Source organism: Chelonia mydas, chromosome 18 (assembly GCF_015237465.2).
Source record: "Chelonia mydas isolate rCheMyd1 chromosome 18, rCheMyd1.pri.v2, whole genome shotgun sequence".
NCBI classification, from domain to species: domain Eukaryota; kingdom Metazoa; phylum Chordata; order Testudines; family Cheloniidae; genus Chelonia; species Chelonia mydas.
In genome coordinates, this window is record NC_051258.2 from 1,623,984 (window position 1) to 1,647,357 (window position 23,374).

Here is a 23,374-nt window from a genome sequence, read left to right on the forward strand (position 1 = left end):
TGCAAAGAATTCATTTAGTTTCTCCACAATGGCCTTATCTTCCTTGACTGCTCCTTTAGCATCTCGATCGTCCAGTGACCCCACTGGTTGTTTGGCAGGCTTCCTGCTTCTAATGTACTTTTAAAAAAGTCTGTTACTTTTTGAGTCTTTGCCTAGTTGCTCTTCAGATACTTTTTTGGCCGTCCTAGTTATACTTTTACACTTGACTTGCCAGAGTTTATGTTCTTTTTTATTTTCCTCAATAGGATTCAACTTCCACTTTTAAAGGATGCCTTTTTGCCTCTCACTGCTTCTTTTACTTTGTTGTTTAGCCACGGTGGTACTTTTGGTTCTCTTACTATGCTTTTAATTTGGGGTATACATTTAAGTTAAGCCTCTATTATGGTGTCTTTAAAGAGTTTCCATGCAGCTTGCAGGGATTTCACTTTTGGGACTGTACCATTTAATTTCTGTTTAAGTTCTCTGGGGCACTGAAGAGTGGCATATTGATGAGATCCTGCAACCTTTGTTGCTGTTCCTTCTGTTTCTGTTCTTAGATTACTGCTGACACCATGTCATGTACTTCTGCATTAGATACAGGCTCGGCACAGAGCGTGCCTATACCCCAGCTATGTTCATCACTAGCTCCTTTAATGCTCTGCCAGGTATGGTTGAGGTTGGATGAAATAAGGTATTGTATGCATAACACAGTTAGTGGCTGAACAGCATAACGCAGTTCAGCGTTCGATCGCACAGGGCCCCTGCACAAGGCTGTGCCCTGGGTGAAGCAGGCTGCAGAGCTGTGTCCCTGTAGGCCCCACCCGCGCTGTCAGAGGAGGGCAGGTGCAATTGTTTCCGTTTCATGCATATCAGCGGGCAGCCATGTGCTCCTGGGAAGTTGCCATTGCTCCTCTCGGTTGGTTGGCAAAGGCTGGGCTGCCGCTGCAGGGAGAGGAGGGAGCCTAGCGTAGCATATGAGCCGTGATCTCTGGATTTGCCCAGCTTGGGGTCCACAGTAATGAACTGCTGAGCAGTGAGGGGCGCCAGCCCCCAGACCCTGGGGTATCTGCAAGTTCTGCCGTGCCGGCTGGGGAACTTTGCCCCATCAACTCCAGCAGGGACTGAGCCGGCTGGGTCCCGTGCTCATGAGAAGATAACATATGTTCCCACATCATGTTCACCAACGTGCGTCCTGCCAGAGCTGGCTGGGAATGATTTGACAAACTTTTCTTGTTGTGGGAAAATGGTGCTTTGTGGAGGTCTCTTAACTCCCGGATGGAGAGCGAGATGTCCTGGCCAGGGCACTGAGCTGGGGTGGATGAGACCCAGGCTTGAGTGCCAATGAACTAGGCAGAGCAGGCCTTGAACCTGGCTCTCCTATAGCCCACATGAGCCCCAACCCACTGGTTGGCTAGTGTGGGGCTGCTCTCACCATGGAAAGGTCTCGGGGTCATCCTGATGCAGCTTGGAAATCTTGAAAATGTTCAAGGGTCAGGAAAGCCATTTCCTGCCCGACACTGGTTCTCACCAGCTTCCACCTGTGAGCCGACATGAGGAGACTACCTGGCACGAGAGCTGGGAAGCCAAGGCAGCTGGGAGCTTTCACAGGGCGAGATGAGCCCCAGTCTCCTCCACGGGTTTGATCTGGTCCTGCTCCTACCCGTGAAAGCCACATGCTGCTGAGGTGTCACTTGGATTTTCCCTCTGATTAGTTAACTTGTGTTAGGAACACACCCTTGTTCCTAGTGAAGACAAGGTCCTGGACAGGAGGGACCAAAACCCTGCTTCCTGCCCCCTGCGCTCTGGGAGAGTCGAGATCCAGATCTGAAGTGGGCAGTTTGGGCGCATTTCTAGTATCCCCTCCGCACAAGTGGTACCGTTCTGTGGCCCACCCCCGCAGTGCATGAGGTGCTAGGTGACAGCCCCGAGGCACTCACCAAGTGCAAGGGGCAGTGACAGGTGGGGGCAGACTGACCAGCGGGGGAGCCCAGAGAACAGGAGCACAGTCCTGAGCAGCACGGCAGCAGTGCTGTCAGCACACCCACAGCTGTCCCGTGTCTGCTGGCGTCCCGGCAATGGGCAGCGCTAGGGAGCGATTTGAGGACAAAGCAGTAGCTTTGTGGGTGTTTGTGGGAGCTCCACCCAAGCATGGGGTCACCTGGGAGAAAGCATAAGGGCCTTGTTTGAAAATGTAACCAGCGGGCAGCAGAGCCCAGCCTGAGGGGCTACTGGAGGTGCATGGCCAGCTCGGCAGCGGGTGAGAGATGAGAGGTAGGGTGGGGACTGGCTGCAAAGGGCCTGGAAAGTGAAGCCAACCGCGAGTTACCAGGCTCGGCCGCATCACGTACGTGCTGGGGAGGAGTCACCCCAGGGCTGGGCTCCCTGCTGATGACTCACGGGCCAGCAGCATTCCCTCCAGCCCCAGGGAGCCGCGGGGGGGGGAGGGCTGGGCGCCCTGGGTGCAGGTGCTCAGCTCCAGTCCAGCTCAGGCTGGTTAAGGGAAAGGTGCTGCCCCGCTCTGCACCTTCCACCTCGGGAAGGTCAGCGTCTGTCCCGGAGTCCCCGGGTGATGCTCTGGAACTGCTCCCTACGAAGCCAGGCAGGACTCTGGGGGAGCCTCCTCTCTGGGAGCAGCCTGTCTGCAGGGCAAGAAGCTTCCACAGCTTCCACCCTCCTGGGTCTGACTTCGGCGCATTCAGCCTCCTCTGCCCCTCTGTGCGCTTCCCACAGCCAGTCCGCTCAGGCGGGGTCCTGGGGAAGCCAGAGGGTCCTGCCCCCCAACTCCGCAGTCAGACGTGACTCTCAGCCAGCCAGTAAAACAGAAGGTTTATTAGATGACAGGAACATGGTCTGAAACAGAGCTTGTAGGTACAGAGAACAGGACCCCTCAGTCAGGTCCGTCTTGGGGGGCAGGGAGGCCAGAGCCCCATCTGGGCCTCCCTCCATTTCCCCAGCCAGCTCCAAACTGAAACTCTCCAGCCCCTCCTCTCGCCTTTGTCCCTTTCCTGGGCCAGGAGGTCACCTGATCTCTTTGTTCTCCAACACCTTCAGTTGGCCCCTTTGCAGGGGAGGGCCCAGGCCATCAGTTGCCAGGAGACAGGGTGTCGGCCATTCTCTGTGCAGACACCATCACACTGGCCCTCTAGGGCTCTGCAACAATCACACACCCTTATCCCACCCCCTAGATACTTAAGAAATGCCTAGGGAAAACTGAGGTACCACACAGTATTTAGAGAGAACATTAAGAACGGTCCCATTTCATCACAGCGTCCCACCTGGTCAGTGCCAGGTGCCGGGACAGGAGGTTGGCAGCAGATGGACCCTATAGCGCCAGTCACTATCTCAGCTACCTGACACCCTGAGAGACACATCCAGCAGCATCCTGCTTCTTCCAGCTCCTTGCCTGCCTTTGCAGCCAGAAGCCCTGGCTGGGCTCAAGCTGGGGATAGAGGGGCAGCCACGTCCTGCCCCGCCAGCCTCCCTTCTCATGGCTGGGGATGGGGAGGCTGCAGCTGGCTCATTACAGGAGCTGAGAGGCTCCGGAGCCATCCGGGCCAGCCTGTGAGGGCTGGGGAGGTTAACAGGAGAAAGGAATGTTTTGCTGAGACTAGGAGGGTGTTTCCTGGGGTTAGAACAGCCCCTTGTTTTCTCTCCGCCTTATCTTCTCTTTCCTGTCTAAGCAGGATTTTCCAGGGCTGGCCTGGAGCAGAGGAGCGGGCAGGGCAGCGAGGTGAATGAACACACACAGACAGCCCGACACAAACACACTCACCAGTGCCAGTGTTTGCAGGGGTGGGGCAGACTTCTGGGCCTCATTGTTCAGCTGGAAGCTGCATGCACCGCCGCTCGCCTGCCAGGTGTGTAAACCAGGGCTCTGCCAGGCGGGCGCCTGTCTAGTAACATGTGTGTGCAGATCAGATTCCGCTTACACGTGCAGTCGTGTGCATGCCACGCGTGCACAGAGGTGTGCATGCCATTTGAGGCTGTTTGATTGATTTTGCTGGAACATAAGCACACTGGCTTGGCATCTACAATAGAGAGGCAAATGCTTATCTGGTTCTTCTGTTTGAAGGCTGCATTCTTCTGAGGATCTCAGAGCTCAGTACAAACCTGCCCTGGCCCTGGCTGTGCCAGGTGCTAGCGAAGGGCCAGGAACCCCATAAAATCCCAGGTTACTCCCAGGTTAGTTTTGCTCCTGACTTTCCACCAACTTCAATTTTTGCACTTGCTGGAAATTAAAACAAAACCAAGCCCACAGAATAAACAAACACGCACACCCCTGCATCCCCGTGGAGCGAAGGCTGCTGGAGTCCAGGTGGCCCTGGGCCCCTCGGCTCTGCACAGCCCTTCCAAAATAGGTGCTTAATGCTCAAACTCAAAAGCTGGGCACCCAGAAATGCTGAGTTCAGACCCCCGTAGCAGGAGCCCCTCACCATCAGTTGCTGTCTGTAGATGCTGAGATGCAGAAACAACCCCCGATGCCTGAGCCTCACCTTTATTGTCATTCCTTTCTTACAAACTGATCAGCCAGGTGCCAGGTGCCAGTTTAGCCTATGCTAGCTCATGTGGCTCCTTGTCCCCATCTAGTGGCTGCAACATGCATAGACATCTACGAGTCTGCTGCTGACTTCCGAGCTGCTCCTTTAGCTCCAGCAGCCAGGGTTTGTGACTTGAGATCCTGAGGTCTGGTGTTCGGTCCCCACAGGTGACCGGGGCACCATCCCATCTGGGAGGGTGAGTGTCATACACTCAGCATCCCAGAGCGCCTCCTTATGGCAAGACCTCATATTGACGCCCTCAGCCTCATCCTCCTGCTGTGTGGTGACTTGGCTCTCCTGCCTGGTGACACTGACCGGCCCAGCTGGTAATGGCCCCGTGCCAAGGACTAAAACGCTTCCCCCCTTCCCAAGTTCAGTGCCCTCTCCTGGGCTCTGCTGCGTTCCTCCTCCCTTGGTCACAGAGCTTTCTTCCAGGGGGCCTGGCTCCTCTCAAGCCGCTGATGCTCAGGGCACCTTCCCTGGAGGCTCTCTTCTCCTAGGTTTGCTTTAGGGGCCTCCTTCTCCCCAGCTGCCCTCTCCCTTCGGGGACAGTCCCAAAGGACAAGCTCCTTCCTGCAGGCCCCTCTCATTCCTTCCCAGAGAGAGGAAGCTTCCAAGTAGGCCTTCCTCCCATTGCCCCGCAGTCCTTCCTCCATAGGAACTTCTCAGCTGGGGCTGATCCTCCATTACCTGGTTCCCTGAAGAGGCCCCAGAATGGGCTAACTGGGCTGTCCAGCTCCCCTGAACCCTGGCATTGTCAGTGTGGGGCTTACATTCCCCCTTGCAGCGACACACTGGGCATTTCCATGGCCTCTGCCACAAATGTCTGTGGTTGGGCTTAAGTGGAAGGTGGAAACTGATGATTCCTGACATTAACCGACCAATCCTGAATCCTTCCAAGGACATGTGATGCTCCAATTAAGCTTGGTGTGTCCCTTGCCCTAGTGGTTAGGCCTGGCAGTGGATAAAAGCCCACTACATCTACCAGCTAACAGAATTCCTCCTTTAGCACAAGAAGTAGACACCTGTGCTTTAGCACCAAGGGTCTCAGAGTCTATCCCAGGATGGGATTCGTTAATCTGTCTGTTGTAAGTAGACCTATTGAGACATCTAAATAAATGGGATGTAGGGAGATGGGCTAAGCTTACCCCAACAGGCCATGGGACTGGTGTGTGAAAGGAGCCCCTGGGACCCCACGCACTCAGGACTGGGGTCCCTGCAGTCAGGGCCATGTCAGAGGAAGTGTCTGTGCGAGCGACAGGAATAGCCCGGCTTGTTTTTTCCTCGGCTGCTCAGCACGCTCCCCGAGGCCTCTCTTTCCGGGAGGGATTCAGAGGTTGGAGGGTGCTTGGGCTGGCCTTCTGCTGCCCACTGTATCATCAGCACTGATGAGAGCCCCCAGTGCTTGTGGAGATAAGGGGGAACAAACAGGGAAACAAACCTACCAGCTGGCTGAGCAGGGGGCCCCTTCCGGGGCGGATCAGCCCCCAGTCGCGGGTTGGGGAGGCAGGGACTGGCCGTTTCCCTGTGCTGGGCACAGTCTCTGTGCCTTTGAGCCTCTAGTGCAGCAGTGGGGGTCTCAGCCATCCTGGGGGGAGAGAACAGGATGGATCCATGCTCTATGGAAATGTACCTAGCATGGGGCCTGGTCGGCATCCCACTGCATGGCCGGAGAGCAAGGCAGCTCTCGGGGAAAGGGACCCCTGCCTCCAGCGGGAGAGAGGCCTGGCTCTGCACTGCTTGCTGTAGCTGCTGGGTGCAGGAGCCTCTGGCATCCTTTTCTGAAGGCTGTTTTTGCTGCCCTCCAAAGGGGGTGAGACGGGGTCACGGCCCTGCTCTAGCGGAGCCGGCTGGATGCAGAGGGGGAGCAGCCTCCCCCCAAGGAATGGTGCGTGGGGCTTCCTTCCCCCACAGATTCCTGAGGATGACTGGTGCCTCGAGGTTTATTCCCATGGGATGCCAACCCCCACCACAGGCCTGTACCTCTGCAGCCCCCTGAGACAGGCCAGGACAATCTCCCAGCACCCCCAGCTCCCCTTGGCCAGGAAACAGGGGGCAGATCTCCCTACTCAGGCTCCCTTGTGCAGATTGGGGGCCTCTCCAGGGCCCCAGAGCAGAGCTGGGAATGGGCACCGTACACACACCTCTGCCAGTGCCCCCTGATCCTGACCCACAGCCCCCCTGTACCTCAGTGCTGAGCTCCCCACACATAGCTCCGCTGGCGCCCCTCAGTCCTGACCCACAGCCCCTGCGGTCCCTGCCCTGGGATTCTCCCGAGTCCTCTCAAAGCCGTGGGAATAGTTTGGCTGGGGAAATGGGAACGAGGTTGAGACAAACTCATTTCTGCTTCTGGGACCTCCCCCAGGATTCGCACTCAGCTCTCCAGTGGCAGGTGCTGAGCCTCTGTGCCCTGCGTGGGTCCTCCCCTCGCACATGCCTCACCCAGCGCCCCCGTTAACCCTCGCATTGCTGGAGCACTGCTGAACCCCTCCCGGGGGCAAGGGCTAGCCGCTTTTCCTGGCGCTGTGAGGAAACCATTGACCCTGCTCCAAGTAGGGGACCTGAGCTCAGGGCTCAAAGGGGTTAAAGGTGCAGCCCCCCCCCCCCCGCCAGCCCCTCCGCTCCCCCCCTTAGTGACTCACTCCCTACTCAGTCTAGACCACCAGACCAGGGGGATGAGGTGGACGAGGCTTTCTTCCGGCAACTCGCAGAAGTTACTAGATCGCAGGCCCTGGTTCTCATGGGAGACTTCAATCACCCTGATATCTGCTGGGAGAGCAATACAGCGGTGCACAGACAATCCAGGAAGTTTTTGGAAAGTGTAGGGGACAATTTCCTGGTGCAAGTGCTGGAGGAACCAACTAGGGGCAGAGCTCTTCTTGACCTGCTGCTCACAAACCGGGAAGAATTAGTAGGGGAAGCAAAAGTGGATGGGAGGCAGTGACCATGAGATGGTCGAGTTCAGGATCCTGACACAGGGAAGAAAGGAGAGCAGCAGAATACGGACCCTGGACTTCAGAAAAGCAGACTTTGACTCCCTCAGGGAATTGAGGGGCAAGATCCCCTGGGAGAATAACATGAGGGGGAAAGGAGTCCAGGAGAACTGGCTGTATTTTAAAGAATCCTTATTGAGGTTACAGGGACAAACCATCCCAATGTGTAGAAAGAATAGTAAATATGGCAGGCGACCAGCTTGGCTTAACAGTGAAATCCTTGCTGCTCTTAAATACAAAAAAGAAGCTTACAAGAAGTGGAAGATTGGACAAATGACCAGGGATGAGTATAAAAATATTGCTCGGGCTTGCAGGAGTGAAATCAGGAAGGCCAAATCACACCTGGAGTTGCAGCTAGCAAGAGATGTTAAGAGTAACAAGAAGGGTTTCTTCAGGTATGTTAGCAACAAGAAGAAAGTCAAGGAAAGTGTGGGCCCCTGACTGAATGAGGGAGGCAACCTAGTGACAGAGGATGTGGAAAAAGCTAATGTACTCAATGCTTTTTTTGCCTCTGTCTTCACGAACAAGGTCAGCTCCCAGACTACTGCACCGGGCACCACAGCATGGGGAGGAGGTGACCAGCCCTCTGTGGAGAAAGAAGTGGTTCGGGACTATTTAGAAAAGCTGGCCGAGCACAAGTCCATGGGGCCGGATGCGCTGCATCCGAGAGTGCTAAAGGAGTTGGCGGATGTGATTGCAGAGCCATTGGCCATTATCTGTGAAAACTCATGGCGATTGGGGGAAGTCCCGGACGACTGGAAAAAGGCTAATGTAGTGCCCATCATTAAAAAAGGGAAGAAGGAGGATCCTGGGAACTACAGGCCAGTCAGCCTCACCTCAGTCCCTGGAAAAATCATGGAGCAGGTCCTCAAGGAATCACTTCTGAAGCACTTAGAGGAGAGGAAAGTGATCAGGAACAGTCAGCATGGATTCACCAAGGGCAAGTCATGCCTGACTAATCTAATTGCCTTCTATGACGAGATAACTGGCCCTGTGGATGAAGGGAAAGCAGTGGACGTGTTGTTCCTTGACTTTAGCAAAGCTTTTGACGTGGTCTCCCACAGTATTCTTGCCAGCAAGTTAAAGAAGTATGGGCTGGATGAATGGACTATAAGGCGGATAGAAAGCTGGCTAGATTGTCAGGCTCAATGGGTAGTGATCAATGGCTCCATGTCTAGTTGGCAGCCGGTATCTAGCGGAGTGCCCCAAGGGTCAGTCCTGGGGCCAGTTTTCTTCAATATCTTCATAAATGATCTGGAGGATGGTGTGGATTGCACCCTCAGCAAGTTTGCAGATGACACTAAACTGGGAGGAGTGGTAGATACGCTGGAGGGTAGGGATAGGATACAGAGGGACCTAGACAAATCGGAGGATTGGGCCAAAAGAAATCTGATGAGGTTCAACAAGGACAAGTGCAGAGTCCTGCACTTAGGACGGAAGAATCCCATGCACTGCTACAGACTAGGGACCAAATGGCTCGGCAGCAGTTCTGCAGAAAAGGACCTAGGGATTACAGTGGACGAGAAGCTGGATATGAGTCAGCAGTGTGCCCTTGTTGCCAAGAAGGCCAATGGCATATTGGGATGTATAAGTAGGGGCATTGCCAGCAGATCGAGGGACGTGATTGTTCCCCTCTATTCGACATTGGTGAGGCCTCATCTGGAGTAGTGTGTCCAGTTTTGGGCCCCACACTACAAGAAGGATATGGAAAAATTGGTAAGAGTCCAGCGGAGGGCAACAAAAATGATTAGGGGACTGGAACACATGAGTTATGAGGAGAGGCTGAGGGAACTGGGATTGTTTAGTCTGCGGAAGAGAAGAATGAGGGGGGATTTGATAGCTGCTTTCAACTACCTGAAAGGGGGTTCCAAAGAGGATGGATCTAGACTGTTCTCAGTGGTAGCTGATGACAGAACAAGGAGTAATGGTCTCAAGTTGCAGTGGGGGAGGTTTAGGTTGGATATTAGGAAAAACTTTTTCACTAGGAGGGTGGTGAAGCACTGGAATGCGTTACCTAGGGAGGTGGTGGAATCTCCTTCCCTAGAAGTTTTTAAGGTCAGGCTTGACAAAGCCCTGGCTGGGATGATTTAGTCGGGGATCGGTCCTGCTTTGAGCAGGGGGTTGGACTAGATGACCTCCTGAGGTCCCTTCCAACCCTGATATTCTATGATTCTATGATTCAGACAGAAACCTGATTACCTGCCCTCATGACCCGCACAGCGCCTGTCAGCACAGAGCCCGGCGCATCCTGGCCCATGGCTGGGCCTTGCCAGGTCACTTCGGTCAGGAGCCATGGCTGCACCCAAAGCACAGGGAGTGGGGCCTAGCCAGCAGCTGTGAGTCACTGAACAGCTGAACTGTGACAAAGCAAGGCCGAGGTCGCTGTTGAGTCATTACTGGTTATTTATTTCTCTCCGGGCAGGCCTATGGGCTCCACTGGGGATCAGGCTGCTGGTGCCAGGCGCTGCACGTGTACTGGCTGCTTCAGAGCTTCCTGATCGGAATGAGAGGCCCAGGAATCAAACAGCTCTCGGGCTCAGGGGGCCACAGCCCTGGCCCAGCAATGGGGGCCTGTGCAAAGAAACCAGCCGCTGCATGGACCCAGGGGCTTCCACCCTCCTCATAACCCCATAGATTCCTCAGTTTGCCTGCTGGCTATTCACCCACTTGTCCCTTTGCTCTGAGGGCCCATCCCGAGCAAGGGGTTGGAAGCTGCGTAACACAGGGCAGAACATGTTCTGCTCAGGGTGGGGGTGGGGGTCCCGGGTGGGTCCAAGGGGCAGAGATGGGACGGGGGAGACGTTGAAGGAGGGGCAGAAAAATGCAGCAGGGAGTTGGACTCCCCTATGGGAGAGGGAAGGGGGCTTCAGGCTGGAAGTCTCTGCTCTGGGTCCCCAACTGGCACAGACCTGCCCCATGGCCCCTGCCCTCCCAGCCCATGGGGCACAGAGTGGGGAAACGGGGCTGAAGGAAATGCTTGGCAAGAACCTGGGCAAATATATTCATCAGCCAGTGTCTGGGATGGGGGTGACCTGGTGCACATAGAGGGGGAGCTGCGGTGGGGGCAGAAGAGCGTGCAGGTGTGGGGGAGGTTGGAATATGGGCAACAGGAAAGGGAGTGGAGAGAATCCAGGAAGCACTGCGACTCAGCATCCTTGCGGCTTGTCAGCTTCCAGCCTGGGGCTCTCCCAGCAACCCCCTGCCAGGCCGAGCCTGCGGACAGACAGACTGAGGCTGCCCCAGCCACAGACAGGCAGATCTTCCCCCGAAATAACCACGAAGAGCCCTGCCCCCAAAGCCTGCTAGCCTAGACCTAGACCCTGCACCATGCACTGGGCAGACGTTATGCCAGACATAGCCACTGCTTGATGTCCTGTGGGTGCATGGGCGTCCCCTGGACACTGCCCCCGGAAGGCACATCTTGCAGCTCGCTGGGCTGCTACAGCCAGCCACGGCCTGGCTCGTGACCTCTCACGGCCTGGTGGCCCTCTCCTGTCCCCTGCCTGGGGCTGCTGCATGCACAACATGGCCCTTTAGCTCTCTCAGTCGAACCATCCCCATGGGGTGGCCCTGCTTCCCACTGCCCAGACGAGCTGGGGGATAGCTTGGGATGGCTTCAAAGCACCCTTGTAGCCCCATCACCTCCAGCTGCTTCCAGGGCTAGTCCATTGGGAGGAGGTTGGCACATACCCTCGACATTGGCTCCATCTGCCCTCCGGCTCCAGCCAGCCCACTCTCCACTCCTCCGCACCCCTCACATGGATGGAGTTTCCCCGGCAGAGAGCTGGAGCTGTGCAGTGCAGAGCCAGGCCCAGGGAGCACAGCTCTGGCTGGTATTTCACACCCCACTTTGCCAGGGGATCAGGAGAGGGTGGGACGGGGCTAAACATGCTCCCCCTTACCCGGTGAATTCAGTGGGACTGCTCAGGTGGAATAAGCCCCTGGCTCTGCGGCTCTCTGCAGGGCAGGGGGAGTGAGAGCTGCACATTATTTGTGCCTGCCAAGACCCCAGCTATTTCAGAGATTTCCTTATTTGCATTCCTCCCAAAAGGCGAGCGAAGGCAGTCGTACAGCATGAGTGTGAGCGAGCCAGCGCTTGTACCACGGGGGCGTGATTGTGATTCCACACTCCTGTGTGTGGGATTCTACACTCCCAATGGGTGGGGGTTATAAAGCCTGGAATGTGGGGGGGGAGGGAATTCACCCAGCCATTACAGCCCACACTGGTCGGTCGCACGGGGAGCGCTCTGCGGATTTGGATCCAGCTGTTTGCTCTCACTAGTTTCCCGCGCAACTCAGTTTAACACATTGCTCGACCCCCCTTATCTGCACTGCAAACAGAGCAGGCGCCAAAGATGGCTGATGCAGGAGCTGCTGCCGTCCCTTTCCCGTTGCAGTCGTCCCATGCAGCAGCCGAGGAACAGGCCTGAGGCATCCTTGGGATGCATCGACTCAGGAACGATCAAACACTGATCCACCGTCCAGTGCTTCGCCATGGCGCTGGGGCCCCAAGCCAGAGCTGGGCCAAGCAGATGCAGAACCAGGCGGAGGGGACGTCAGCCCCGGTTGCTGTCCATTTTGTCTGCATTTGCTGCAGCTGGGCCCTGCTGAGCAGGGCTCCTGGGGGCTGGGGGAGATGCACTGAGAGCCTAGACAGGGCATGGGAGTGGGCCCCACTGGGTGAACAGGGGGCTTGGAACATCACTCTGTGGGATGGGCTGGTTCTCTTCCTGGCTCCCCTTAGCAGGCCAGGCCTGGGCCTGGTGGAGCTCTGATATTGCAGCCAGCCTTCCCCGTCCATCACTGGCACAGGACCCTGTCCCCATTCACTGGGTCACTTCCCGCAGCTCTGTCCATTCTCTGTCCCTGCTTTCCACTGGTCTCCAAGCTCGCACTCAGGGACCACGAGCACGTTCTGCCCCATGGCCCCTTGAATCCATGAGGAGCTGGAGACACAGCTATGGGCAGGGCCATCCCCTGCATGTCAGCACGTGGATTTGTGGAGAACTCACCCCTCCCTCATGCAGACCCTGCCATGGTATCCCCAACCCCCCTCGGCCTCCCATCTTGCCACGCTGCCAGCAGGAGGCACCCACCTTTCACACCAGACTCAGCGGCATCCCTGTGCCCTGATGGCAGTCAGGACATGGGGGGAAGGGGGCCTCCCACACATGTTGGGTGGGGGTCAAGTCTGTTTCAGCCCCACCCAGCATCCCTCTGTCAGCCAGACTTTCTCACAGCACAGGGGGAAGAAGGCACAGGACAGAAGGCAGGGAGGGAGGGTCACCGCCGGTGCCCCAGCTGGCCTTGCGACAGACTGACAATATCCTGGACACCCCGTATAGAATTCAGAGAGACATTATTGAATTGGGGTTCCTGCCTTGGGGGCAGTGCATTAAAATGCAGGTGTGTGGGTGTTACTGTGGCACTGCATGTAATAGGGGGGAGGGATAGCTCAGTGGTTTGAGCATTGGCCTGCTAAACCCAGGATTGTAAGGTCAATCCTTGAGGGGGCCATTTGGGGCAAAAATTGGGGATTGGTCCTGCTTTGAGCAGGGGTTGGACTAGATGACCTCCTGAGGTCCCTTCCAACCCTGATATTCTATGATTCTATGAACTCCTGGGAGATGCCCATGGAATTCCTCTGGTTGCCAGCCCCGGGAGAGGGTCTCTCTGCGGCTGCCTCACCCTGGGATCTCTGGGACAAACAGTGAAAGGAATTGGCTAAAGAGCCTGGGTTTGCACAGCAAATGGCCAGGACTCGAGGTCCATGCAGGGCCCACATCCTTAGGGATGGGTTGGAAGGACTGGGCCTACTGGGTGCTGGTTCTGAACTGAAGCTGTGATGAACCGAAATCAGAAGGGTTCCCCTTGGGTGGGGTTTGGAAGGGCTGCTCCGGCCAGACCCCATGTCAGGATGGGAGTGGGGTCTCTAGTGAGTTTACTCGCAGGCAGGTGGCTTCTTTTGTTTGGCATGTTTTCTCAGCAACGCGTTTACCTTAAGAATCCCACAGGCTGGCCTAGAGCGAGCTGGGGCAGCTGTGGCTGGGGCAGTCCCTGGTAGAGGATGCCAGCAGCAGGTGTGCAGGTCTCTGCTGGGGCTAACTCAGTCTCGACCCAAGAAAGGCAGTGGCTGGGCCGCTGAGGGGAAGGTGGGTGCCGTTGCCTTGAACTGCGATAGTCCTGTCCCTCAGAGGGGGGCCTGTCTCTTTACAAGAGGCCTGGCCTGTGTACTCAGCTCCCTAGCGTGGCTAGGGAACCCTCGCCCCAGACAGCCACAGCTCCAGGGCCAGCCAGACCTCCTTGCCGCTGAGGGGTGGGCCAGGCATGTCACCTACAGTCCAAGTCTTTCTGATGCCAAGCTAGAGCCAGGTGTTCAGAGCAGCTGAGCAGGGCCTGGGCATCAGCTGAGCCAACCACAGGCAGAGGCGAGGCATTGTCCGAGGAAGCTAAAGGAGGAGGTGTGGGGGGAGCGGCCTTTGTCTGAGTCCTGGTGTCCTGGAGAACAGCCCTCCATAGGCGGGAGATGGAGAGAGTCCGAGAGCCATGGCTGGGGACAGACGCCCTGCGCCGCTGCCAGTTAATGCGGCTGGCCACGCAAGGGGTGGCTGAGACTTACCCGCATGCAAGGCTGCACGAGATGCCCCCCTGGTGCTGACCCAAGTCCATTCCCCGAGCACCACCCAATCCACATGGCATCTCCCCTTGCTACCCCGAGGTCTCCATCGGACAGCTGGAGACAAGAGGGGCTGAGCAACTTGCCCCAGGTCACACAGGGGCTGAGATCCAGCAAGAGATCAAAGGCAGCACTCTCAAGTCCCAGGCTAGGGTCCTACCCACTCAGCCATCCTGCCTTCCTCTCAGTACAGGCCTGATTCCGATCTCACACCAGTTTAGTTGCTGGCAGTGCAGGAGCTGCTGTAAGATCAAAGCCGCACCCAAGCAGATGCCCAAGGAAGCAGAGCGAAGGGGGTCTGCTCATCTGAAAAATCACCTCCGTCTGAGTGCTGTTCCATGCAGCCCCGGGGTGCAGGACGTGAGCTGACAGCATCATGGGCAGATCTGATGCACTGACTGCCCTCTGCTGGCCGTGGGGCACTGTGGGGCACCCAGGGCCGGGAAGGCCCCAGAACACAGAAGCTGGAAAGGACACGGCTGTAGCCAATCTCCCTGATGGGGAGGGAGGGGAAGCTGGTTGTGCCCATGAGTGCTGAGTTGCAAGTCCCCGAGACGTGAACAGCAGCTGCCAGGCTATTCATGCTGTGCCCAGCCCCGCCTTTGGGCGTCAGGAGTTCCACCGCTGGGGAGCCGGGGCGCATGTCTCTGGGTGCCGTGGGCTCGTGCCATGGCACCAGTAAGAAGAGAGCACTTGTGTGCGTAGGGTGCCCTCCAGGGGCCAGAAGAAGAGTACAGCCTGAGCCTCCCTCTGCAGACACTGGCAGTGTGCTGGGCAGCTCCCTCGAGATCCAGGCTCCAGCCCGCTCCGGCAGAGCCGCAGGGGCCAGGTACTTAAGGACAGGCTCCAGGTGCTTCAGGTCAATCTGCTAGAACAACCCCCTGCCTCGTCACGTCATCTGGCCCCCGTCAAACTTCCCGCGCTGGGTGCCAGCTCCTTGCATTGGCAGCACTGCCTTTGGCACAGATTGGCACACGGGCCCACTGATTTGGGGTGACTCAATTTTAGGATGCAACTGGAGAGAACTTGGGCTGGATTCCCAGCACCACTGAGCATCCCCTGAAGCTGCAGGGCTCAGCACTGCACAGGCAGGCCCCAGTGTCCCCATCTGAGCTCCCCAAACCAGAGGCACCTGAGCTGAGCGGCCAGGTGTGTGTTCAGGGCCCTGCCTCTTCCTCTCCCACGGGCTGGCTGCCTAGCCACAGGATGGGGCCCAGCTCTTACTGCAGGGGAAATCAATCACAGGCTCCCCCAAGGCCATACAAACAAGGCTGGGCACCAACCCCCACCGGGTAAACAAAGTGTCCTTGGGCCTCCCTGCGATAAGCCCTGCTGATAAAAGGGGCCAATAAGGGCCCAGATGGGCTCCACCAGGTGACTCTGGCCATGATGCTGAGGCTGCTGGATGGCCATTCAGCTGGCAGCTGGTGGTAGATAACAGCTCCCAGGGGAGGGGTCCCTTTCCCTCCACTTTGCCAGTGCATGGAGCACTCCCTTGGGCCGGTCTCTGTGCCCCCTGGATACCTTGAGATCCCCTGCAGAGGCCCAGCGACTCCTGGTGGTCCTGCTCCGGCTCCCACTCACACTGCTCTCACCCCCACTGGCCTCAGGGGGGTGGCTGCCCCTGGTGCAGTGATGAGAGGAGTCGGCCCAGAGACTCTGCCCTAGGATGACCAGATGTACGGTTTTCGACCAGAACACCCTGGTGGCTCTGGTCAGCGTCACTGTCCGGCCGTTGACTGTCCGGTTGGCGGCGCGGTGCAGTGAGGCTGAGGCCGGCTCCCTGCTAGCCTCTGCACCACGCAGCTCCCAGGAAGCAGCGGCATGTCCCGCCTCTGGTTCCTACATGTAGGAGCAGCCAGGGGTCCCCACATGCTGCCCCCACCCCAAGTGCCGCCCCCGCAGCTCCCATTGGTCGGGAACCACAGCCAATGGGAGCTGGGGGGGGCGGCACCTACGCATGGGGCAGCGTGCAGAGACTCCTGGTCGCACCTCCGAGCAGGAGCGAGAGGGGGGACATGCTGCTGCTTCCGGGAGCTGCTTGAGGTAAACGCCACCCAGAACCTGTACCCCTGAGCCCCTGCCCCCCAAGGACCCTGCCCCCAGCCCTGATCCCCCTCCCGCTTGCCGAACCTCTTGGTCCCAGTCCGGAGCATCTGCCTACACCCCAAGCCCCTCATCCCTAGCCCCACCCCAGAGTCTGCACCCCCAGCCAGAGCCCTCACTCCCCCACCCCTCGCGGTGGTGGTGGGGGCAATCTCCTCCCTGGTTGGGGGATGATCATAGAATCATAGAATATCAGGACCTCAGGAGATCATCTAGTCCAACCCCCTGCTCAAAGCAGGATCAATCCGCAATTTTTGCCCCAGATCCCTAAATGGCCCCCTCAAGCATTGAACTCACAACCCTGGGTTTAGCAGGCCAATGCTCAAACCACTGAGCTATCCCCTCACCACCACTGAGCTATCCCTCCCTGGCTGGGTGATGGGAGGAGGAGGGATGATCCCCTCTCTGGCTGGGGGATGGGAGGTGGGGGGGTGATCCCCTCTTTGGCTGGGGGGAAGGGGTGCTCTTCTCCCTGGCTGGTCTCCTTGCCCCCTGGCAGTCTGGGGTAACACAGCATATGGGTGTGGAGGACTCATCTCTGTGCCCCATCAAGGGTGATGAAGGGCGGCGATGCCGTACAGCCAGCCCTGGCAGGTGAGCAAAGCCCCTGAGCATCCTGATTGCCTTCTATGACGAGATGACTGGCTCTGTGGATGACTGGAAAGCAGAGGATGTGATATATCTTGACTTTAGGAAAGCTTTTGACATGGTCTCCCACAGTATTCTTGCCAGCAAGTTAAAGAAGTATGAGGTGGATGAATGGACTATAAGGTGGATAGAAAGCTGGCTAGATCATCGGGCTCAATGGGTAGTGATCAACAGCTCGATGTCTAATTGGTAGCTGGTATCAAGCGGAGTGCCCCACGGGGCCTGGTTTTTTTTTTGCGTCCTGGGGCCGGTTTTGTTCAACATCTTTATTAATGATCTGGATGATGGGATTAATTGTACCCTCAGCAAGTTGGCAGATGACACTAAACTGGGAGGAATGGTAGATATGCTGGAGGGTAGGGATAGGGTCCAGAGTGACCTAGACAAATTAGAGGATTGGGCCAAAAGAAATCTGATGAGGTTCAACAAGGACAAGTGCAGAGTCCTGCACTTAGGATGGAAGAATCCCATGCACCGCTACAGACTAGGGACCAACTGGCTAAGCAGCAGTTCTGCAGAAAACGACCTGGGGATTACAGTGGACGAGAAGCTGGATATGAGTCAGCAGCGTGCCCTTGTTGCCAAGAAGGCCAATGGCATATTGGGCTGTCTTAGGAGGAGCATTGCCAGCAGATCGAGGGACGTGATCGTTCCCCTCTATTCGGCACTGGTGAGGCAACACCTGGAGTATTGTGTCCAGTTTTGGTACCCCCACTGCAGAAGGGATGTGGACAAATTGGAGAGAGTCCAGCAGAGGGCAACAAAAATGATTAGGGGGCTGGGGCACATGACTTACGAGGAGAGGCTGAGAGAACTGGGGTTATTTTGTCTGCAGAAGAGCAGAGTGAGGGGGGATTTGATAGCTGCTTTCAACTACCTGAAAGGGGGTTCCAAAGAGGATGGAGCTCGACTGTTCTCAGTGGTGGCAGATGACAGAACAAGGAGCAATGGTCTCAAGTTGCAGTGGAGGAGGTCTAGGTTGGCTATTAGGGTGGTGAAGCACTGGAATGCGTTACCTAGGGAGGTGGTGGAATCTCCTTCCTTAGAGGTTTTTAAGGCCCAGCTTGGCAAAGCCCTGGCTGGGATGATTTAGTTGGGGTTGGTCCTGCTTTGAGCAGGGGGTTGGACGAGATGACCTCCTGAGGTTCCTTCCAACCCTGATCTTCTGTGATTCTATGACTGTGCGCCAGGAGGACTGGCAGAGTGGGTGGGGCAGGGCAGTTGGCTGCAGTGCCATTGCACACCCTGGGGAACGATACTGAGATCAAAACTGAATTAAGCCTCATCCACACATTCCAGAACAGCCACAACTGGCTGTATGGACTTAGCCCAGCCCCCAGGTTAGCTGCTGCAGGATTAAGGTGTATTGATAGACCTATGTCGGGAACCCAGGGTGTGACTAGCAGGGGTCTATGGGTGGGGATGGAGGGGCCCAGCGAACAGCAGAGCAGCTAACAAAAGGAGTTTGCCTGGGATCTGCCTGAGAGGAGGTACGCTAAGGGCTGCATTAAGGAGGCTGTGTTGGTGAGTATCTGAGTATTTGTTGTGAGGACAGTGTGACTGTGTGCTGTGTGCTTGATTGGTTGTTTGAAAAGGGCGGGAACTGGGTGTGCTTTGTTCCAGGTGAGCCTTAAGTGGGCCTGACTGCATAAAAAGCCAGTCAGTTGCGAACCAGCTGAGCAGCGAACAGCAGAGCAGCGAACAGAAGGCGTTTGCCTGGGGAGAGCCCACTGAGGCTTACATCTTGCTGGATTTTCTGAGTAGTTACTACAACTCCTGAGGAAGCTCATAGAAGGAAGGTAATATGGATTGGAGGTGTTCAGCTGTTGTGACCTGCACTGGATGTGCCATGTTTGTCTTTCTTCCACAGGACAGAAGCGACTTTATCTGTACAAAGTGCAAGCTGGTCTCCATACTGGAAGAGAAGGTTCAAGGTCTGGAGCAACAGATATTGACCCTGTGTTGCATAAGAGAAACTAAAGATTTCCAGGTTTCAGAGTAACAGCTGTGTTAGTCTGTATTCGCAAAAAGAAAAGGAGTACTTGTGGCACCTTAGAGACTAGACAATTTATTTGAGCGTGAGCTTTCGTGAGCTACAGCTCACTTCATCAAGATTTCCAGGATAGGCTTCTACGGGCACAACATTCTGAAGATTCAGAGCAGGCTGCACATCGAGGAGAGGAGGACGGTGGAGAAATTTGGCATCATGTGACCTCCAGAAGAAAAAAGGGGAGCATCCATGTACCAGCAGGGCAGATACAGGTAAGTAAGCGTTTTCATGTTCTCTCCACAGGTACTAATGCGGAGAGTGGACCAGATGATACGTCTGAGGGAAGGGAGCAGAAGGAGACTCCGCCGATTGGAAGGCATGGGATGCACTGTCCTAGGGTTGGGGGTTCCAGGACCACCGCTCCCAAGAGAAGGAGGCTGGTGGTGGTGGTTGGGGACTCTCTCCTCAGGGGGACTGAGTCATCTATCTGCCACCCTGACCGGGAAAACCGAGAAGTCTGCTGCTTGCCAGGAGCTAAGATTCGCGATGTGACGGAGAGACTGCCGAGACTCATTAAGCCTTCGGATCGCTACCCCTTCCTGCTTCTCCACACGGGCACCAATGGTACTGCCAAGAATGACCTTGAGCGGATCACTGCGGACTACGTGGCTCTGGGAAGAAGGATATTCTATGATTCTATGATTCTATGAACTGGGGGGCAGGGCTAGCAAGGGGCTGTGAGTGGGGATGGAGGGGCCTGGCAGAGCTGTGTGTAGGGAGGTGGTCAGGAACACCTCACAGGGTAGTTCCCAACTCCCCACTCTTGTCTCTTGGAAGACTTCCCTGCAGGACAGGAGGGACGGCACTTTCTCCCACACCTGCAAGGGCCCCTCATTGCCCCCAGCTCGGTCATGACAGCTGCGCACTGTGTCCCGTGGGCCAGCACCGCCAGGGCAGGAACAGGTGCTGCGTGCATCCATCCTGCCCTGGGAGGGGGTCCCAGAATCATAGAATCATAGAATACCAGGGTTGGAAGGGACCTCAGGAGGTCATCTAGTCCAACCCCCTGCTCAAAGCAGAACCAATCCCCAACTAAATCATCCCAGCCAGGGCTTTCTCAAGCCTGACCATAAAAACTTCTAAGGAAGGCGATTCCACCACCTCCCTAGGTAACGCATTCCAGTGTTTAATCACCCTCCTAGTGAAAAAGTTTTTCCTAATATCCAACCTAAACCTCCCCCACTGCAACTTGAGACCATTACTCCTTGTTCTGTCATCAGCTACCACTGAGAACAGTCTAGATCCATCCTCTTTGGAACCCCCTTTCAGGTAGTTGAAAGCAGCTATCAAATCCCCCCTCATTCCTCTCTTCCGCAGACTAAACAATCCCAGTTCCCTCAGCCTCTCCTCAAAAGTCATGTGTTCCAGTCCCCTAATCAATTTTGTTGCCCTCCGCTGGACTCTTTCTAATTTTTCCACATCCTTCTTGTAGTGTGGGGCCCAAAACTGGACACAGTACTCCAGATGAGGCCTCATCAATGTCGAATAGAGGGGAACGATCACGTCCCTCGATCTGCTGGCAATGCCCCTACTTATACATCCCAAAATGCCATTGGCCTTCTTGGCAACAAGGGCACACTGTTGACTCATATCCAGCTTCTCGTCCACTGTAACCCCTAGGTCCTTTTCTGCAGAACTGCTGCCTAGCCATTCGGTTCCTAGTCTGTAGCGGTGCATGGGATTCTTCCATCCTAAGGGCAGAACTTTGCATTTGTCCTTGTTGAACCTCATCAGATTTCTTTTGGCCCAATCCTCTAATTTGTCTAGGGCCTTCTGTATCCTATCCCTACCCTCCAGCGTATCTACCACTCCTCCCAGTTTAGTGTCATCTGCAAACTTGCTGAGGGTGCCATCCACACCATCCTCCAGATCATTAATGAAGATATTGAACAAAACCGGTCCGAGGACCGACCCTTGGGGCACTCCACTTGATACCTGCTGCCAACTAGACATGGAGCCATTGATCACTACCCGCTGAGCCCGACAATCTAGCCAACTTTCTATCCACCTTACAGTCCATTCATTCAGCCCATACTTCTTTAACTTGCTGGCAAGAAGTCGACACTAGCCTCGGTACTGTGGAAGCACTCCGCTGAGTTAATGCCCTTAATGCACTTAGAGCATTTTGTGTGGGGACACACACAATCGACTATATAAAAACAATTTCTAAAAAAACGACTTCTATAAATTCTACCTAATTTCGTAGTGTAGACATACCCAAAGTCTCTGTTATTCCAAACACATCATAATTCCTTGCCTGTGCCAGGACTTCCAGTTCTCCCTGCTTCTTTCCCAGGCTTCTTGCATTTGTGTATAGGCACTTGAGATAACTTGCTGTTTGTCCTGCTTTCTTAGTATGAGGCAGAAGTCCTCCCCTCTTGCACTCTCCTGCTCGTGCTTCCTCCTGGTATCCCACTTCCCCACTTACCTCAGGGCTTTGGTCTCCTTCCCCCGGTGAACCTAGTTTAAAGCCCTCCTCACTAGGTTAGCCAGCCTGCTTGCGAAGATGCTCTTCCCTCTCTTTGTTAGGTGGAGCCCGTCTCTGCCTAGCACTCCTCCTTCTTGGAACACCATCCCATGGTCAAAGAATCCAAAGCCTTCTCTCCGACACCATCTGCATAGCCATTCGTTGACTTCCACGATTCGACGGTCTCTATCCAGGCCTTTTCCTTCCACGGGGAGGATGGACGAGAACACCACTTGTGCCTCAAACTCCTTGATCCTTCTTCCCAGAGCCACGTAGTCTGCAGTGATCCGCTCAAGGTCATTCTTGGCAGTACCATTGGTGCCCACGTGGAGAAGCAGGAAGGGGTAGCGATCCAAGGGCTTGGTGAGTCTCGGCAGTCTCTCCGTCACATCGTGAATTCTAGCTCCTGGCAAGCAGCAGACTTCTCGGTTTTCCCGGTCAGGGCGGAAGATAAAAGACTCAGTCCCCCTGAGGAGAGAGTCTCCGACCACCACCACCTGCCTCCTCCTCTTGGGAGCGGTGGTCGTGGAACCCCCATCCCTGGGACAGTGCATCTCATGCCTTCCAATCGGCGGAGTCTCCTTCTGCTCCCTTCCCTCAGATGTATCTGGTCCACTCTCCGCATTAGTACCTGTGGAGAGAACATGAAAACGGTTGCTTACCTGTATCTGCCCTGCTGGTACATGGACGCTCCCCTTTCTTCTTCTGGAGGTCACATGCTGCCAAATTTTTTCACTGTCCTCCTGTCCCTGCTGCGCAGCCTGCTCTGAATCTTCAGAATGTTGTGCCCGTAGAAGCATATCCTGACGTCTGTCCAGGAAATCTTCAGTTTCTCTTATGCAACACAGGGTCGATACCTGTTGCTCCAGACCTTGAACCTTCTCTTCCAATATGGAGACCAGCTTGCACTTTGTACAGACAAAGTCGTTTCTGTCCTGTGGAAGAAAGACAAACATGGCACATCCAGTGCAGGTCACAACAGCTGAACGCTCCCCGTCCATATTACCTTCCTTCTACGAGCTTCCACAGGAGTTGTAGTAACTACTCAGAGAAGCCGGAAAGATGTGAGCCTCAGTGGGCTCTCTCCAGGCAAACTCCCTCTGTTAGCCTCTCTGCTGTTCACCGCTCAGCTGGTTCGCAGCTGACTGGCTTTTTATAACAGTCAGGCCCACTCAAGGCTCACCTGGAACAAAGCACTCCCAATTCACACAGAAGCCATTCTGTGGGGCATCCACGGCTGGAGGCTGGCTCTGCCGGTGGGCTCTGGCAAAGAGCCCATTGACCCCATGGGCCGGAGCGTCTCCCTGGGCCTTGAGCAGCTTCCAGAATGGTTGTGAATGGGGAATTCCGCCCCAGACTCAGGCATGACTCCCCCTGCAGCCAGTGCATGCTCAGCCCCCAGGGGACTCTTCAGGCCCCCTGTGCTCTTCCCCCTGCAGCTGCTGGGGGACTCACCAGGCCCCTGTGCTCCGAGCTCCATCCTCATTCGCTGCTAACACAGGGCCAGACCACTGTAGCTGGGAGTCATGATGCGGGGAGCAAGGTGACATCTATGAGGTATGAGATGTGGACCCTTCTGAGCCCAGAGGGGGCATTGCAGGCTCCCCGCATGCTACCCCTGGTTGTCCCCTCACAGGCTCTCAGCGGGGTTCCCTCCAGTACATCCCACACCTCTGACGTGGCACTGGGGGTGTATGACATGGGAAAAGCTAAGGGCTCCGGTGAATCCCAAGGACATCTTTGCCCACCTGGGTGGAACTCCAGCTGTGTGGCCTGTGGGTAAGGTGGTCTCCAGTTAGGAGGCGCAGGGGCTACCCATAATGTGGGCTGCTGGGGGGAGTGGGGCCTATGGCAAACCAGGAGCAATGTACAGATAGCCGGCATTCCCGCTACCATCCCATTGTCAGTAACACTTAT

General features: G+C 55.9%; 1 long non-coding RNA gene across 1 annotated transcript; it reads left to right on the forward strand.

Annotated features, from left to right (window-relative positions):
- The first annotated feature begins 3,085 nt into the window (after window positions 1-3,085).
- On the forward strand, window positions 3,086-20,223 carry LOC122463242. Its single transcript, XR_006286411.1, has 3 exons — window positions 3,086-3,247; window positions 5,463-5,464; window positions 20,211-20,223. It is a non-coding gene; the product is annotated as an uncharacterized LOC122463242 (long non-coding RNA).
- Window positions 20,224-23,374: the final 3,151 nt, after the last annotated feature.